Here is a 5,945-nt window from a genome sequence, read left to right as displayed (position 1 = left end):
GGACAGGTGCCCTGACCAGGAATACAACCTGCGACCTCTCAGTGCATGGGAGGATACCCAACCAACTGAGCCACACCGGCCGGGCCACTGTCTCATTTTAAATAAAAAACAATTCCTGACAACAGGCTCATGTTTCAACAAACAGGGCAGAGTTCCGCCAATTGTCTGGCTCCCAGTCTAGTGCCTCTAATTAGTGTGCTTTCTCCCATAGCGGCCTGAAGAGTAAAGGTGTTTTGCTTCCAGTTAAGGGCCAGGGGGTGGAAGGATGTGCGAAGGCATTTCTGATATGAATGAGGCTTCGCATCCTGGTTGCCATAGAAACCTGACGTCAACATGGCGACTGTGACGACTTTTAAAAAGAGACAGACCTGGCCTGGCCAAAAAGCAGGCCCCGCCTTCAGACACTGGGGATTCAGCTGAGGTTGTGGGTGTTGGCGGTGGCGGTTGAGTCGTCCTGGGATGTCGGAAGACAAAGGAGATCCAGATCCAAGTTTCCTCTTTCCCGCTTTAGGGTTTGCTCCCCCGGTGGTCTCATAGGTAAAACCATTGTGGTCTCAGCCAGTACCAGTGAGTGCGGTGTCCTGCCCCAGGGGTGTCCTGCAGCTACTTTCCTTCTAAAGGCAGGGGCGGGGGAGGTAAGACCGGTAAGGACTCTCTCTGAGCCCCAGCTGCCCCCTCTGTGAACCAGGGATAAAATGTTTAACCCACAGGGTGGCTGTGGACGTGCAGTGATGACACATGAGTAAGCCCTTGGCCCTGTGGTTATTGAGGGATCATGATGCCTGTATGAATTCAGGCCACTTCCTACTCATTTTCAACTTCGTTGTTAGGGGATAGAGGAGGGAAGCAGAAAAGGCTCTGTGAGCAGCCCATTATGACATCTGGTTGCTAGGACCACTACCCACTTGTGTTCGTGTCATTGTCACTAACCCAGTGCCTAGCCTGGTGCACGGCACTCAGTTACACCACAAAAGCATAGTGATGCTGGATCTGTCTCTCCCCACGCAGCTCCTAGTGCCGGTGGCCCAGCTCCTATCAGGTGTCTAAAGGAGGCAGGTTCTGAAGATCTGTGTCCAGATGGCTGCTGAGGCTTCTTCTCCAGGTTCCAGGACAGCGGTCCTCAGGAGACCCCAACACTTCACATCCGTAGTGGGACAGGACACCTGGCTCCAGTGAGTTCATAGATCTGATAAAAGCATGTAGTGGAATCGCTCCTGTGAGGGTCACAAACCAGCCCCAAAGTAGAGAAGCTGCTTTGATCTCATGGGGGTGGGGCAGAAAAGCGGGTTAGCCGATGGAATGTCATTCCATCAGTAGTTACAAGGTTTGTATTAGCTCGGAGGCCCCACCTTAAACATGTCCACTTTTGTCTGAAAGTAATAAATTGTCCATCCTGAGGAAGAAATGTGATCTTTAACATGCATTTGTAATAAATACTAGTATACCTAATTGTTCTCACTAATAATATGATTCAGTGATTTCCATGTTTCTTTTAGATGGGTGTTGAAATGTACATTTGGTTAGAAAATCTTCCTAGAAATTTGACATTGTTATATAGTTTCTTCCCTGGCCCACACATTTTTATCCATTCTATAATTAAAACATTTAGCAAGTCAGGAATTTTTCCAAATGTTGGTTTAAAATGTCAGTTAAAAGAAATTTTTAACTGATAATTTAGCATGTCTTATTATACTGATACCCAGTCATTATCTCTTAAAATAACCAGATACTCTTAAATATAGTTATGTTTACTTTTCCAATACATACCAGTTTCAGTTCTTTATGACCTGGCCTCCCTCCCCCTCACTCTGCTGTGTACCTAGGCAACCATTGATCTTCTCCACCATAGATTAGTTTTTGTGTCCTATAATTTTATTTAAATAGAATCAAACTTTTTTGTTTTGTTAGATTTGGCCTGGCTACTTTCATTCAGCCTATTTAGATTATCCATTTTTTGCATGTATTAATAGTTCATTCTTTTTTATACTACGATGAATATATGGATATAATTTTTTCCAAATTTGTTTTTTTAAAGAAAGCTTCAATGAACATTGGTGTATACGTTTTTGCATGCTTTCTTTCTCGAGGGTAAATTCTTAGGAGTGCAATTGTTGAATCAGATGGTAGATGTGAGATTACCATTGTTAAGAAACTGCCAAACTGGTTGTACCATTTTTCATTGCCACCAGCAGTGTATATGAGTTTCATCCTCCGTGACCTTGACAGTCCTTGGTATGGACAGTCTTTTTAATCTTAGCAATTCTTGTGAAGTTGTAATGGTATCAAATTTTAGTTTTAAGTTATAATACCACACTACCTTGATTATGGTAGGTTTATGATGAGTATTTAAATCTGGGAGTATTCATCCTCCAACTTTATTTTTCTAAGTTATTTTTCATAGTCTAGGTCCTGTGCATTTGTTTTTTAATATTTGCTCTTTTAAGGCCTCTGAATTTCTACATGAACTTTAGAATTAGTCTGTTGATTCTTCAAAAATATATTTGCTAGGATTTTTATTGGGATTGCATAAACTATGTATAGATCAATTTGGGGTGAAGTGATACCTTAATAATATAGAGTCTTCCAAGCCACTAAGATAGTTTTCTCTCCATTTACCTAGATTTTCTTCAATTTTTTCTGAGCAGTGTCTTTAATGTATAGTAGTCTTTAATGAATAGGCTTTGCATATCTGTAGACAGATTATCCATAAGCATTTCATACTTTTTGATACTATTGTAAAGGCATTATTTGTAAAGACAATTCCCAATTATTATATTTTCACTGACCTGTCAGCAGCCAGATGTTTAATAATAGCATGATCTTTTTGGTCAAAAGCACAGGCTATTCTAGGATGGAAAAGCTACTTCATGCACAACATAAATTTGACTGTGTTTCTATATCAGCTTCTAGGCATTATTGGCAATGTACTAATACTAGAGAGAAAAATTTCACGGAGAAAATTCTACAGGTCATCGCCAGAAAAATCAATCACTAAAAGAAAATACTTATGGTAACTTTCAACTTTATATGTATGGTTAGAATTGAACCAGTTGAATTGTGGGGTTTTTTTTTGTCTCCCAGCAAATCCACCTCACCTGGATTTTTGGATGGTGAGACAGCTGAAAAGAGACAGCATGTTTGAATAAGTATGTTTATATGCATGTAGATTGCTGAAGCTGCTACGAGTCATTATTGTGAGGAATACTTGAGTTAAATTACTGTTATCATGTCAGTTCTATTCACTTCGTAGCACATAATAGGAACCAAATAACAGTATTGTTTTTTTTCCCCCAGCTTCACTTGTCCAGCATGGTTACCATGGTGACTCTTGACTACAGTGGGTCTGGCACAGATTGAGCATCATTTTATAATTCTAGCCTGAATCACCTATTACTCTGTTGTAAAATATTGCTTTTCTAATTTTCTCATTCTTTCCAGGTTTATTAATTGAAATTTGACTGGAGGTAGAGCTTTCTCTTCTCCCTATTTATTTATTTATTTATTTTTATATATCATTATAGCTCATAGATTCCAATTTTGCTCTAAGGTTTATCATCTGACACTATAATTATTTATTTTGATGCTCAAATTGTTGCCAGGCCACAGTGGCTCAGTTGGTTGAGCATTGTTCTGTACACTGAAAGGTTGCTGCCTGGTTCAGTTCCCAGTCAGGGCAGATACCTGGGTTGTAGGTTTGATCCCCAGTCGGGAACATACAACAGAACTGATTCTCTCTCTCTCTCTCTCTCTCTCTCTCTCTCTCTCTCTCTCTCTCTCTCTCTCTCTCTGCATGTCCTCAGGTAGGGTCAGAATTTAAAAAATAATAAAAATAATTATTATAAAAAGTGTCACAGATTTGGCCAACGAAAGTGCCTTTAAGTTGGCTGCTGTGTCCATTTGACACCTCCTTAGAATTCTTTGAACATGTACTTTGCTCTCTGAGGTTATCTCCAATTCTATAGAAAGGAGGTAAATATGCCCACCTCAGAGCATCACTTTGAGAAATTGAAGAGAAAAGTCTGAAAATAACAATCTACAATGTGTGGCATCTAGTATGCCCTTGCTAAATTTTATTTCTCTATTCCCACTTTAACTTTTTTTCCCTTTCAATGTGATACCCCTGGCATTAGCATCATAGCATGACTACCAGAGAGAACACTGGGACATGTAACAGCAAGCAGGGATGAGCCCACATTTCCATGATGTGTGAGCTTCAGTGTCACTGCTGTGAGGGGTGTGTGATCAGCTGGGGAAGAGGCAAAACATCATTGCACAGCCTCCAGTGAACTAAATGGGGACAGGCAAGCACATCTTCACCCCTTTCCCTGCATTTCATGTTCTTTTCTGTCCTCTCACGTTCCTCTCTGTTCCATGTGCTGTCTTATCTCCTGACTCTCCCTTCTAATAGAAAGTCAGAGAAGGGTGTGGACACTGATGGAGAAGGACCAAGTGTGATGTCGAGTGTGCTAGACAGGCTCCTGGAGCGAGAGTGTGGATTCCCATCACTGGGACCCTTCAGGTAAGTCACTACCCTTTCCTCCAGTGTCTTCTATTCAACAGGATAACAATACCCAATGCTGCAGGAACATTGTGGAGTTTAGGTCTGATCCAGGTAGGAAAGCAAGCTGTGGTTGTTGGAGCGGGGGAAAGACCGGTGCACTTTTGAGTACTTACATTAACAGAGACACCTCAGATACTATAGAACTCTGCATGGTACACATAAATTAATGTTACACAAATGTCAGCTGTTTAAGTAAGGATTTCTCCAAGTGTAGTCCATTGTCTATTTCATCATAATCAACAGGGGGTGCTTGGTAAAATTGCAGCTATCTGGGCCCACCCTGGGTCTGCTGAATCAAAAACAGGTAGGTGGAGTGGGAGGTGTCTACATTTTGAGTAATATCTCCAGTTGTTTCTGGTATTCATCCAGGTTTAAAAAGCACTGCTCTGAATTTGCAACGAACACTTATTAAAATTTTCAATCCTTTGATGTCTAATTTCCTTGTCAACTTCTGCAACTCAGATTTAAATATCTGTGTCTGCTCCTATCAACAAATAGGTAGCAATTTGTTCATTTATGTAATATTAAGTCACGGATTTATATATGAAGCATTGAAAGAGGCACTGGGGACACAGTACAGAGAGCAATACAGGCAAGAGCCCTGGAGTTCAATTCTAGTTTGGGAAAACAGGCAGATAAACACATCAGTAAACATGGCAATTCCATATGGGGATGAGTGCTTTGAAGAAAGCAAACATAAATAGGGTAGAAAATGATGGGGACAGGGATTGTTATAGATGGGCTGTCGGTGAAGGTCTTTCTCAGAAAGTGACATTGGAGCTGAGTCCTTCATGACAAAAGGAAAGCAGGCCTGGCAGGTCTTTGGGTCGCTGGCCCTGTGATGTGCGTGGCACCAGGTGTTCCAGAAGACACCAAGCTCCGGTGGCTGGAGCCTGGCAAAGTGCAGATGGTAGGAGAGGAGGTCAGAGGGCAGACAGGAGCCACATCATCTGGGCCTTGCAAGGAGTTTATTCTGAGGGTGGAGGGTTGAGTGTGGGAGTGACATGCTCTGATTCATGTTCTCAGAAGGTGACTCTGGCTGCTGTGTGGAGAATGGACTGGGCAGGAACAAGATAGCTGTGGGGATAACCATTAGGAGAACCATGCAGACTCCAGGTGAGGGACAAGGGTGAATTGGCCCAGTGCTGCAGCAGTGTGCAGAGGACAGGGGTGGCCCTGGACAGGGTGTGCTGCAGGTGGGGCACCAGCAGTGGCTGTGCATAGAGGGCACATGAGGAGAAGGCAGGATCCTGGGTGAGCCCTCACCTTTCTGTAGCCACATGCAGAAATGGTTGTTTCCTGAGATCAGTTGGTCCAAGTGCTTTAGAGATGTTCTCATGATTATCACTTGGGTACCTAACAGTGGTTATCCTGAAAACTAGTG

General features: G+C 42.3%; 1 long non-coding RNA gene across 1 annotated transcript; it reads left to right on the top strand.

Moving 5' to 3' along the window:
• Positions 1 to 399: 399 nt before the first annotated feature.
• LOC308239700 lies at positions 400 to 3,014 on the top strand. The gene is made up of 3 exons (XR_013959764.1): positions 400 to 537; positions 1,009 to 1,172; positions 2,904 to 3,014. It is a non-coding gene; the product is annotated as an uncharacterized lncRNA (long non-coding RNA).
• Positions 3,015 to 5,945: the final 2,931 nt, after the last annotated feature.

This window comes from Plecotus auritus (assembly GCF_963455305.1).
Source record: "Plecotus auritus genome assembly, chromosome: X".
NCBI lineage: Eukaryota > Metazoa > Chordata > Mammalia > Chiroptera > Vespertilionidae > Plecotus > Plecotus auritus.
Note: the sequence above shows the minus strand (reverse complement) of the source record. Positions and strands in the feature narration are given on the sequence as shown.